The sequence below is a fragment of the Sphaerodactylus townsendi genome, linkage group LG01 (assembly GCF_021028975.2).
Source record: "Sphaerodactylus townsendi isolate TG3544 linkage group LG01, MPM_Stown_v2.3, whole genome shotgun sequence".
NCBI classification, from domain to species: Eukaryota; Metazoa; Chordata; class Lepidosauria; order Squamata; family Sphaerodactylidae; genus Sphaerodactylus; species Sphaerodactylus townsendi.
Window position 1 is genome coordinate 28548466 of NC_059425.1, and position 14162 is coordinate 28562627.

A 14162-nucleotide genomic window follows, 5' to 3' on the forward strand; every position below is an offset into this window, starting at 1 on the left:
AAGCAACCTCATCATTGCCTGGAGTTGCCAAGTCTGGAGATTCTTGGAGATTTGGGGGTGGAGTCTTGGGAAAGTAGAGATTAAGGAGGCGAGAGACCTCAGTGGCGTGTAATGCCATGACCGTCTTCCAAATAAGCCATTTTCCCCAGAGGAATTAATCTGTTTGCAGATGAGTTGTAATTTTGAGAATTATTGAGGGTTTAGCTGGAAGTAAGGCAAGCCTACTACTGCCTTGCTTCAGGATGTGAGCATCTTCCCCCTCCCCATGCAGAGTCTTATTGGCTTTCCCTCATGGCTTGGTCTTTTCACCTCTGATTGGCTTCTATTTTTCCCTCCATTTTCCAAAGTGCAATCCTGAGGCTTGGAGGGTGACTGGGAGATGTCGGTCGGTCGGTCGGTCGGTCGGTCGGTCGGTCGGTCGGTATTTCTGGTGTTGACCGACTGTTTCAGCCTCTTCCATGCAATATTCAGTGCTTTCAGGATCTTGCTCAAATGTTCTCTTCCAGGTGTTTTGGGGGTGTCCTCGCTGTCATTTGGCATCAGGAGGTATCCACCTCATTGCTGCTTTTGGGATCCAACCATTCTCCATGCGAAGGACGTGGCCAGCCAGTTGAAGTCTTCTGTGTGCAACGATGGTATGGAGTTTGCACATGCCTCTCCTTCGGAGCAATACTTCGTTAGTGATGTGGTCATAATATTGGATCTTCAGAATTCGGCATAGGCACTTCTGTTGGAAGATTTTGAGCCTGTTAATACTTGTTGATACCTTCCAGCTTTTGTTCGCATAAATGGCTGTTGGGTTAACAATGGAGGTGAATAGGGCGGAGCTTGGTCTTTAGGGCAATGGTTGGTGAGCACCAGATCTTGTTCATTCTCCGAAAAACAGCTGCAGCCTTCCTGATGCAGCACCTGACATCTGCCTCTGCTTCTCCATTCTGGGAGATGCCACTGCCCAAGTAGGTGAATATCTCCACTTTCTCTAGCTGCTGGGATCCAATGATGATTCCCTGTGTTCTGGCTGTGGAGCTGACATGCATGATCTTTGATCAGTGCTTATCTAGAGGCCAATTTTGCCTGCTTCTCTATCCAGGTCAGTTGTCACATGCTCCAGCTTTGGCTCATCTTCCTCGAGCAGAGCGATGTCATCAGCAAAATCCAAGTCACCAAGGCGGTCTTGGTCAGGCCAGTGTATCCAGAGTGTGTTCCAGTTCTCCGCAAGATGTAGTCAAGGGCAACAAGGAAAAGAAGTGGAGACAGAATGCAACCTTGTCTGACCCCAGTGGTGATTTCAAGGAAGTCTGTGCAGCCATGATCTGCCTTGATGCAACAGCTGGCTCGTGGGCACAAGTCTTTGAAGATGGCAATGAAGGCTGCTGGTACTTCATACAAATGCAGGATCTGCCAAAGGGACTCTCTGTGAATGCTGTCGAAAGCTTTCTTAAAGTCGATGAAATTGATGACCAGTGGGTGTCAATATTCAGTGTAGGGCTGCAGGAAAATTGGCAGCAAGGCCTGAGGCCTGTGAATGTGGCCTACAATCATGTTGCCAGTCAGGCAGGGATGAGGTGTGGAGATCTGGAATTACAACTGATTTCCAGACTTCAGAGATCAAGTTCCCTGGAGAAAATGGATGCTTTGGAGAGGCGGACCCTATGGGATTATACACTGCTGAGGTCTCTCCGCTAACCAAACCCCACCCTCCCCAGATTATTCCCAAATCATCAGGGCTTTACCAACCTGGAGCTGGTAACCAGCTAGGGTTGCTAATTTCCAGATGAAGTTGGTGATCTCCTGGGGTTACAATGGATCTCCAGCCAATAGAGAACTGTTCACCTAGAGAAAATGGCTGCTTTGGGAAGGTGGACTCCAACACAGCACACCATTTAAGTTCCTTTCCTTCTGCCTTCAGGCTCTATCCCCCAAATCTCCAGGTATTACACATCCCAGAGTTGGCAACTCTAACACCAGCCCATCCCACTCCACAGCTTACTCTCCTGAGCTATGTTGGGCAGTTATGTTAGGCTGAGAGGGATTGACTGAACCAGGGTCACCAACAAATATTCATGGTAGAGCAGAGATTCAAACTTGGGCCACCCAGGTAAAATTGCCAACTCCAGACTGGGAAATATCTGGAGATCTGGGGTGGAGCCTGGGGCGAGCAGGGTTGAGAAAGGAGTGACCTCAGCTAAGTATAATGCAACAAGAATCCACCCATCCTCCAAAACAGCAATTTTCTCTCTGCAGTCTGGAGATCAGATCTATAGTCTAGACAGGCTGGCAATTCTGTGCCCAGGCCCTGTAGTCTAGCAACCTAACCATTATACCACACTGGCCCTCCTATGGGCTCCAGCGTGGTGTAGTGGTTAAGAGCAGGTGCACTCTAATCTGGAGAACTGGGTTTGATTCCCCGCTCTGCCACTTGAGCTGTGGAGGCTTATCTGGTGAACCAGATTAGCTTGTGCACTCCAACACATGCCAGCTGGGTGACCTTGGGCTAGTCACAGTTTTTTGGAGTTCTCTCAGCCCCATCCACCTCACAGGGTGTTTTGGGAGAGTGGGGAGGGAAAGGAGATTGTAAGACCCTTTGAGTCTCCTTACAGGAGAGAAAGGGGAGATATAAATCCAAACTCCTCCTCCTCTTCTTCTTCTAGACATCTTCCTTTCATCTGTATTGCATACAAGGCCTTATTGAATCAAGCAGGATATAGGATTTGCTGCCTTTAAGAGGGCATAAGGGAGCAATAGTGTACATGGCCTAAGATAAGTGCCAGTCCAAGTAGTCAGAAACAGGAATGCTGGCTGAGTCAATCAGTAAATCCCACAGAGCACTCAGGAATCTACTACGATGCATTTAGTCTGTTGGGGTGAACCACTGTGCCCCTGTAATTGGCACCCTGACCCTATCAATATGAAAGGCACATATATCCAGTATATATAATTTAACAACCGGTTCTGGTGGTGGGATTCAAATAATTTAACAACTGGTTGTTTACAAGCATCAACCTGCTGAATCCCACCACTGCATATATCCCAGCATGGCTCGCAAATTAACCCTGGGTGGAGTGTATGGCTTACAATAGGTCCACCAATGTGTATGGGAAATTGTCATGCACTACACCAGGTCACAATAGAAGTCTCTGAGGATCAACTTCATGGGCAACAATCTATCCCTGAGACCTCTCTCTCTCTGTGAGTCCAGTCAGGGACCTGGCAAAAATGTAAAGTGGACAGATCACTGTCAAATACAGTTGCCAACCTCCAGGTGGTAACTGGAGATTTCCTGGGATTACAACTGATGGAGATCAGTTCACCTGGAGAAAATGGCCACTTTGGAAGGTAGGCACTATGGCATTATACCCCATTAAACCCTTCCCTTCCCCAACCCCCGCCCTCCCCAGGTTCCACTTCTGGAATCTCTGTCTGTTTCCCAACCCAGAGCCCTATTACCAGAATGTCCTTTCCAGTTACATATACGTGGTGTGGAGAGAACAGGAAAGTTTGGGGGTTTTTCTCCTCTTTTTCCAGCTTCATAACATCACAGTATTTTTTTACTGGGCCAATTTCAGCGGGTGTAGGAACATGCCAGTTTCAGAGAAACTGTTAAATAAGATGTCATTTGACCTACTTTCTGGCATCTACCCTGTGGAAGGAAACACGACCGTCCCCGTCTATTGAAGATGGTAGAAAGTGGAATTCAGAATACTGGGAAAACATAAATGTTTTCTGCTATGGATGAGAAAGATCACAAAGCATTACCCTTAGGCAGGAAAGACTTGCTTGTTCTTCCTGCATTCATGCTCGAGTCAGGTTGGTGTCTTGTGAGGGATATTAATTTAACATAAGTCCACAGCTTCTGTGTTCTTGTACATAGAGCACACGTTCACCTTAAGAGCTGGCTGTCATCTTTGTGTACTACCACTTCTGACAGGTGAAGGTTGGTTGCTTTTTTACTCATCTCTGAGTGGATGTATTGCAGTCTATTACAGTGGTGGCGAACCTATGGCACGGGTGCCAGAGGTGGCACTCAGAGCCCTCTTTGGGGGCACGCGCGCCATTGCCCCAGTTTGGGCACTTGGCAGTGGCATAGTGTCAAGGGGGCGAGGGGTGTGCAATGCACTGGGCATGTGCCCCTGTAGGGGCGTGGCGAGGGCGTTCCAAGGGTGTGATGGGGTGTTTCAGGGCATTCCAGGGCAGGGTGGGGGCAGACAGGGGCATGGCAGGGGCGCGGGGCGCACATGTACCCCAGACGCAGTTTTCCCTTGCTCTGCCCCTGGCGCTTAGTCTCTAAAAGATTCGCCATCACTGGTCTATTACCTGCAGTCTATTAACTGGAGATGCTGAGGATTTGAGCCTGGGACTTTCTGCATGCAAAACATATGTCAGGGGCAGACCCTTGAATATACTAGGGAATTTACTTATGGGCTTCTGCACTGAGGACCAAGAGTAAACTGAACCAAATAGCCCTGCAGTGCTCCCAGACTGTTCAAATCAAAACTGAGTAATGACAATGATGGCTGATTAGTTCCGGGGCTATTGTTACATTCCGGCACAGCTCTGGCAAGGTTCCACTAGAGAGCCCACAGTCCAGCTACCCACTGTGTATCTGATGAAGTGAACTCTGACCTATGAAGAAGAAGATAACTTTGGATTTATACTCCACCTTTCTCTACCTTGTAAGGAGTCCCAAAGCAGCTTACAAACTCTTCCCCTTCCCTTCCCAACAACAGACACCTTGTGAAGTAGGTAGGACTGAGAGAGTGCCAAAGAACTGTGACTAGGCCAGGGGTAGGGAACCTGCGGCTCTCCAGATGTTCAGGAACTACAATTCCCATCAGCCCCTACCAGCATGGCCAATTGGCCATGCTGACAGAAAAAAGCTGATAGAGGTGCTCTGGAATCTGGAAGTTCCTGAAGCGTGGGACTCCTGGACTAAACAAGAGACACGCAACTTAAGTTTCATAAGTAGGCGTGGGGAAACAAATCCAGTTCACCAGATAAGGGTCCGCCACTCATGTGGAGGAGTGTGGGGGGGATCAAACCTGGTTTTCCAGATTAGATCCACCGCTCTTAACCACTATGAAAACATAGATGTCTGCATCCAATTTGCTCGTCTTGAAGATGTCACAAGAATCGTGATTGTTTTGGCTGTAGCCAACTAACACCACTTCCCCCTCTGGAATTTGTCATAAGAACATAAGAACATAAGAACTAGCCTGCTGGATCAGACCAGAGTCCATCTAGTCCAGCATTCTGCTACTCGCAGTGGCCCACCAGGTGCCTTTGGGAGCTCACGTGCAGGATGTGAAAGCAATGGCCTTCTGCTGCTGCTGCTGCTCCTGAGCACCTGGTCTGCTAAGGCATTTGCAATCTCAGATCAAGGAGGATCAAGATTGGTAGCCATAAGAATCTGACTTCTCCTCCCTTAAATCTGTCCGTCTGTCCAAGCCCTTTTTTTTAAAGCTATCCAGGTTAGTGGCCATCACCCCCTTTTGTGGCAGCATATTCCAAACACCAATCACACGTTAGCATGTGAAAGAAGTGTTTCCTTTTATTAGTCCTAATTCTTCCCCAGCATTTTCAATATTAGAATGCCCCTGGTTCTGGTTATTGTGAGAAAGAGAGAAAAATTTCTCTCTGTCAACATTTTCTACCCCATGCATAATTTTATAGACTTCAATCATATCCCCCCTCAGACGTCTCCTCTCCAAACTAAAGAGTCCCAAACGCTGCAGCCTCTCCTCATAAGGAAGGTGCTCCAATCCTTCAATCATCCTCGTTGCCCTTCTCTGCACTTTTTCTATCTCTTCGATATCCTTTTTGAGATGTGGCGGCCAGAACTGAACACAGTACTCCAAGTGCGGTCGCACCACTGCTTTATATAAGGGCATGACAATCCTTGCAGTTTTATTATCAACTCCTTTCCTAATGATCCCCAGCATCAAATAACACTGAGTGGAGGGTGATTCACTCTGAGAGGGGTGGGTGGGATATATTCTGTCCAGCAGTTGCTCCGTCATGATAACACTACAAACCAAGGAGCTGCATTATGCTCAGGGGCATAATACCCATTGGGCAAGGTGGGCAGCTGCCCAGGGTACCACCTTGTGGGGGGCATCAAAATGCAGGGTTCGTTTTTGGGTACTTTTAGTGGTTTTCCATTTTTGGCCTGCAGGGGGCGCAGTTTTTAGGCTAGCGGCTCCTAAGCAAAGAATGGAGGATGGGACACCCCCTTTGAGGGTCCATAATTTTGGACCCCCTAAACCAAACTGCACCAAACTTGGCGGGTCCCATTAGGACAGTTTCCAGATGATACCCTGAAATTTTGGTGCCAATACATCCAAAAATGCACCTCCTGCAGGAACATCCCAGAAATGTGCCCAAGAATCTTTGTTCTGCATTGAGTTGTCTGCATTGCTGTCAATGGGGGTTGCAGGCTGGGGGGGGGGGGGGGGCACCCTTTGGGAGTCCATAACTTTGGACTCCTTGAACCAAACCTCACCAAACTTGGGGGGTAGCATAAGGACAGTCTCCTGATGATATGCTGAAATTTTGGTGCTGATATGTCTAAAAATGCACCCCCTGCAGGCACCAATGGCCTGGTGCAAAAAAATTGGTTGTGGTGGAGTGGCCCCCCATGGGGGGGGATCCAACTCAGGTTTGGCCCAGGGCTACAGTTTGCCTCGTTACACCCCTGATTATGCTCATCTGGCCTCACTAGTCCCTGCATCATTTCTTCAGCTATGTTGCTGTCAGACATTCCGTTTGAGAACCACAGAGGCTTATCTGGTGAACCAGGTGTGTTTCCGCACTCCTACGTTCCTGCTGAGTGATCTTGGGCTAGTCACAGTTCTTCAGAACTCTCTGAGCCCCACCTGCCTCACAAGGTGTCTGTTGTGGGGAGAGGAAGGGAAAGGAGCTTGTAAACCACCTTGAGTCTCCTTGCAGGAGAAAAAGGTGGAGTATAAATCCAAATTCTTCTCTTACAGCCTAGTGTCCGCCTAGCCACTTTTCTTCCAGCTGCTGTTTTGGCGTCTTTTTCCTACACGCATGCTGAATTGAATTAGAATTCTGTATTGTACTTCACTTTTGCTGGTTTTCACCCCAGATTATACCAGGAGTGTTTTGTAGTTTAATTAGGTTGTCTGTTGTGAATCCTCTTGCAAATCTGAAGACCAAGCACGGATATTTCTCTCTGCTGTGGCTGCTGTCATCTGCTTTTTTACTCCTAAGGGGAGCAACCCACTTTCCCCAACACACACCCTTTTGTTGATCTCTCAGAGGGCAGTGGACAAAAGTTCTTGCCAGACCAAAGGATCTTGTGCCATGCTTGTATTATCCAAAGTTCACACCAAAAATATCATTCCACTTCCTTCCCAATATGTTATGTGTGAGGTCCAGGAGTCTGGGAGGGTAAGCAAAGCCCTTCACTCTCTACCCTTTCCTTTGAAGTAGAAATAATAGACCTACCTCACATGACGGCTGCAATACAAATAAGAACCGTATGCGAGAAAAAGTGCAGTGGTTCATTACACAACACTGGAATAATAAGTTTCATAATGTTATCCAATCATACACATTTGGCACAGGAGGAGCCTATATCTCCCGATATTAATTCCTGCACTTGCATCAGCAAAGTACTTTTTTTTGGCATGAACAGCATAGTGCCTTTCCCAGTTCTAATATGAATCGTTTCAGCAGGTTGAATGCAAAGCCTCGCCCAGGATTAATCTCCTTTTGCCGTATTAGCCAGTATGATATAGTAGTTAGAGAGTTGGACTGGAAATGAAGAGACCTGGATTTAGATCTCTGTTCTGCCATGAAGCTTGCTGGGTGACCAGGACAGGTGGGGTGGTGGTGGTGGTAGCTAGTTTCTGCCTTTCAGCCTCACACTCCTCACATCACAAGAGTGTCGTGTGGGTAAACTGGATGAGGGGAGAATGATATATACAGACCTGAGCTCCTTGGAGAGAGGATAGAAATGTGACAGGTCTAGTTTATTTTCACTGACCTGGCGATATTGTAAATTTCTATATGATGCCTGTAGTGTTTTCAAAAAGAGGATTTTTTTGCTGCTGATTTTTGTTGACAACAATAATAAAGAAAAAGGGCTGTAATAAAACGGTTCAGAAAGATACTTGGAGTAAAGGGTTAGGGATTGTGGAGTATACTACTATGCATAATTCATACTACCAGTTTCTGTAAGTAAATGCTTAATATGTAGTTTTTGCACTGCTGGGTGCATCATGTTTTGATTGTGTGTTCCTGCATTGCAGGGGGTTGGGCTTGATGGCCCTTGGGGTCTCTGACAACTCTATGGCTCATTCCGCACATGCAGAATAATGCACTTTCAAACTGCTTTCAGTGAAGCTGTGCAGAATAGCAAAATCCACTTGCAAACAGTTGTGAAAGTGGTTTGAAAACGCATTATTTTGCGTGTGCGGAAGGGGCCTATGATTCTATGTTAATACTTACCCTTTGCTTCATCTCTGTTTCAGATTTCTGGTTGGTTCTAGATTTCTACAAGTCAAATCCTGTGTATTTGGACAGTCCATCTGTCTACTGGATGTTCCACCCTATCAATCATATTAACTTATTCTGTAGAACCCACCTGTGTCCCAGTGAGAAATGCAAACAAACAAACAAATATTGAACTTTATTAGATAATTCTAAATGGGCCTGTGGAGAAGAAAAGGAGGCCTTGAAGATGCAACCTCCCTCTTTCGAACAAAGAGGAGTTGGGGACCGGATGCCATTGTACTGTACTTGGTTTATAGGTTATGCTGCTGCTGTTATTTTAAAGGGATTTATCTGTGATTTATTGCATTATAATCTGTATTTTGGATTTGTTGTATTTTACTTGTTGATGGTTGTTTATTGTACACCGCCCAGAGCCCTTTGGGGATTGGGCAGTATACCAAAATCCAGTAAAATGAATGAATGAATGAATGAATGAATGAATGATTAATAATAATAATAATAATAATTATTATTATTATTATTATTATTATTATTATTATTATTATTATTATTATTATTATTATTATTCCTGGTGACAGAAGGATTGATGAGAAGCAACTGGAAAAACTTACACGATACGAGGATTTAAGGATTGAACTACAAAGACTCTGGCACAAACCAGTAAAGGTGGTCCCAGTGGTGATCGGCACACTGGGTGCAGTGCCTAAAGATCTTGAACGGCACTTAAAAACAATTGGCGCTGACAAAATCACCATATGTCAGCTGCAAAAGGCCACCCTACTCGGCTCTGCATTATTCGTCGATACATCACACAGCCCTAGATCCTTGGGAAGTGTCCGACGTGTGATGTAATACAAAATCCAGCATATTGATCTTGTTTGCTGTGTATAACTGTTTTGTATCAATAATAATAATAATAATAATAATAATAATAATTATTATTATTATTATTATTATTATTATTATTATTATTATTATTACAGCACTTGAAACATCTTCGAATTGACAAAATTAACTACACCAATACATTACAACCTCCTAGGCCTCTGGGTGAGGCTCAAATTGTAATGAAGGCCGACAACCAGCTAAAGATCTGGCAACTGTGAAATCTACAACAACAACAACAACAGACCACAAAAATAAACAAATATTATTTTAATATTTTCTAGTGCTGGCTCCATCAAATTATGACTGAATTAGAACTAAATAAATAAATTAGCGTTGTTTTCATTTTTTCCAGTCCTGGCTCCATCAAGTTATGGTTGAAACCCAGAAGGACTCAGTGTTGTACTCAGGGAACCAGCTATGCAATAGCCACCCTGAGAACAGATTCTTGCAGAGAAAGTGACTCTTAACAAACAAAAATTCAGTGACCTGGTAAAGATTCAGCCAAATTTCCTACTTATCACAGTCCCCAAGTCAGAATGTATACGACAGTCCTAATACAGGATCCAGCCTAGCATCTTCAATCGCAGACCAACCTACAATTCTGACCACTGCTTGTCAAAAGCAAAGTACAGGCCCAAACTGTTTTGCCTTCCCTCTGCAATTTACACAGAGAGGCGCACAGATCCCATTGAAATAAATGACACTGGGGGCAGGGAGAGAAAGGGTCAAAGTTTCACTCATTGTTTGATAAGGTTTGCCAACTTCCATCACTCTAGTTGAGCTAAGACAGGTTTGGGGAAAGAATGTGGGAGGAAGGGTGGAAGGAACAGCTGGTTTGGTTTTGTTAATTAACTTTTCATAAGAAACGGGCTTTGATCTAGGCTATAAAAGGATCCAGGAGGCAAACATGGTGTCTCTTGTGATCTGAGGAACAGGAGGAGCATGGTGTGTTTGTTATGTGTGTATGAATGCATGTGTGTATGAATGCATGCACATGTGTTTAGGTATATAGGTCAGCTGTCCAATGTTTTGGTACTTGAGGCAGAAAATCCAAAGTGCATTTCCCCAGACACACACACGCTGACAAGTCACAATCTGTCGGGCAGTTTTCCTGCCGAAGCCCCACTGGAACAGTGATCTGGTGAAATGCCTGGTAATTTCAATTGGGTAGCAGGCTACCCAGAGACTGTGGCTCATTCCGCACATGCAGAATAATGCACTTTCAAACTGCTTTCAATGCTCTTTGAAGCTGTGCGGAATGGCAAAATCCACTTGCAAACAGGTGTGAAAGTGGTTTGAAAACGCATTATTTTGCATGTGCGGAAGGGGCCTGTGTTCCACAAAGTGATTCTGCCTGCATACCATTTCATGTCCCTTGAAAGTAACCCAGCCCCTTTCTCTTTACTTAATGGGTGAGAGAGGCAGATAATAAACATTCCTGTTGATAAAAGGCATCATCATTTCCACTTTGTGCATCTTTAAGGAAAAAGCAAAAGGGTCACTTTGAAAATCAAACAATAAAAATCAGTATCAAAAAGTTTTCTGAGGCTTTCTTCATCTACCCTGACAGCAAAAACATTATGCTTGCACAAGCACATCCACCAGGGATTTTAATACAAGTTTTCCTCAGATAAGTTTCATCAGATAAGATTCTGAAAAACAATGAATTGCTACTTCCTTTGTAGTGAATATAAAGGCTTTGTGGTTTATTCATTATTGTTTATTAGTTGGTTCGTTCATACAATGGCATCTTTGTGCATAGCACTCAATAAAATGCAAGAATAGAGGACTCTGCCCCATGAAGCTTCCAATCTAAAATTTGCCATAAGGAGACCACAGAGGAAGGCAAGGTGGAGAGAAACAGGGAAATGTATATTCATTGTGAATTAAGTCCCGAGTGTATTTGAAAAAGGTATCCATTTTACATACAAAAGGTTGCAGGAAAGAATCTATAGGTTCAAAGACTGAGTTTGAACCAGAAACGATAGGATAGCCAGGAAACAAAAAGCCTGGCTTATGTATTTTAGGCAGCACACAAAAAATTGGCACCCTGGGAAATTGCTTAACGAGGAACTTCGCCAAATTATCATTAATGTATCCCAGCATCATTGCCTCTTCTACTGTGATCTTGATAATAGATGCTATGTGCTCAGTGGGATCCTTGTCTAGTTTTAAATAATAATTCATAATAATTCTAAATAATAATTCCCTCATAACAACATCTGCAGGTTGCGGGCAGTAGAACTGCCAGAGCACTATTGCGCTAAGATTGCCTCAGGGAAGACTGTAGGCCTTGGAAAGTCTGACTCTTTGGCTGCCATGTGTCATCTTGTGGTAATGGCTGTCTGACGAGCAGACTGGTTCCTCTCTGTCCTTGCAGGATCAGGATTTTCTTTGGGATTCAGGCACTGGCCTCCACCCAGTCCTATCTCTGTGGTGCCCCCCCCCCCCCCCGGAGGAGACCAGGAAGGCTCCCACAATACTATAATTTCTCAGGATGCGTAAAACATCACTGTCCATGAGGGCATTTTTTAAAGGAAATGAAGATGTGGTAAAACAGGATAATGCCAGTTGTGAAAAAAAATACAGTGGGCTCTAGAAAACTAATCCTCCCCAGTGCATGAGACATGGAGGAGGCATATCTACAGAAAATAGCACCTGGTGCAAACACTGAAATTGCATATACACACCCCAATCACCCCAGCTTTGTCAAGGAGGGGCAGCAAAGTGTCGGTGAAGATGGGGAGAGTTATCCCCAACTTCATAGACACCCCCCCCCCCCAGTTTGCAAAGCTGGAAGCCAGCATCCCTCCCCCCATTTGCAAAGCTAGGTCCCAGCTTTGGAAAGGGGGGAGCCAGCAGGGTGCCTGTGGAAATGGAGACCCCATTGTGTGAAAAAATACAGTGGGCTCTAACAAATGGGAATGCACAAGTGGTTACTGGAGAGGACATTACCCCCACCTTTTTTCTTCTGTTCTCCCCCTTCTTCTCTGCCTCTCACTCTCCGTCCTGCCATTCCTTCTCTTAATCTTCTCTGTTTTTGCCCTGCTACCCCAACTCTTTCTGCCCCACTACCCCAGCTCTGTTTTTAAACTTTCTGCTCTGCTATTCCACTCTTTCTCCATCTTTCTGCCCCATTACCCCTGTTTAGTCCTGGCCACCACTGGTGCTGGACTCACAGCTGACTTACTCGTTGACTCAAGCAAGGAATAGGTCAGCCTTGTGATGACCCAGAGCTTTCAGAAGTGTTACCAGCTAAGTTAGAAGGAGTCTGGGAGTTGTAGTCCTGTCAGGCCCTCTGTACATGAGAATTGGCATCCTCTGGTCTACATCTTCCAGAGGCCTTCACTTTTTCTGGTTCGTCATGAGGAACACGCTGCTCAATCATATAGTAAGATGACACTTTTGTAAAAGAATAGGAATATAGTTTCAATGTTCTGTCAGAAAAATATTAGGTCGTTCTCCTCTTTTCCCACCTGCTCTTATATTACCTTTTTCATTGGATCTTTTATGGCATTTTTATTTCATTGTTTTCTAATTGTGTGATCCATTTTATTGGATGTTTCATACTGCTTTTATTGCTTTGTTGTCTAATTGTACAAACCAACTGTATTGCAACACTATATGTTTTATGCTGGTCTTTCTTATATTCTGTTACAATTTTGTAATTCATCTTGAACCTCAATGAGAAAAGGTGATGATAAATGAAGTAAAATAAAAAGGAAAAGGTAGAGTCTCATATTGTAGGAAGGTGGAATTTTTGGTACTCCAAACATGTCTCAGTCATACCTGGGATTTTGCAATTGAAGGCAAAAGCAATGGCGTAGCACCCAGGGGATGTGTGTCCTGCCCCAGGCGTGCACTGGTGCAAGGGCGTTCTGGGGGGCATTCTGGGGTGGGGGCATGGCAGGGAAGCAGGGCACACATGTATCCCGGGCACAGTTCCCCCTTGCTATGGCTCTGGGTAAAAGTGTCCTTCCATGGACAAGTGTATGGTCTGTAGCAGCTGTTCAGGCTGTTGTTGACTTTTGATTGTGTGTTCCTGCATTGCAGGGGGTTGGACTTGATGGCCCCTGGAGTCTCTTCCAACTCTATGATTCTATTGACTTCCTGAATAGGCGTGACTCATAATTAGCAGACCTCCGCCCCTTTCCACTCTCAGCCCCACACCCTGTGCCTCAGGTCTGCACTCGGCAATACTGTGCCTCCCTGCTTTGCTACCTGGGGCGTCCTCGATGGCTCCGAATAAGATCTGCTTTCCACAGGAATTCCTTGCTGTCAGTGGGAGGAGGAGAAGACCCCTCCAAAGCCTCTTACTAGAGATGCATCTGCTGGAGGGGGCAGGGCAGCAGGGAGGAGGACAACACAACACCTTCATTAATGTGTAACTGCCATATAAGGCGTGGCAAGCAGCACTCAAAGGACACTCTGGCTTCCACTCAGAGCTGAAATGGAACCCTCCAAGGCACAGGTTTGGAAGTGGGGTGGAGGAGAGGACAGGGCATGTGGGTGACCGTGCCTAGTTAAGGACAGGATAGCCATAGCCGAGGAGGGTGCACAAACTTCACCAGCCAGCACAGTGCATGCAGATGTGGAGGGAAGGCACGTTGCAACCCAGGTGTTGAATCTAGAGCACATGCATTGGATTTTCCAGAAACAGACATTTTTGGAGGGTTTTTTCCCATGCTGTCATCAAGGAACATTGCAATCCACAGATGGTGGGGTATCCCTGTGCATCTTTGCTGCTTCTGGGTCTGTTTTTAGCTGATGCTGCTACATGTTTGTGTGTGTTGCAG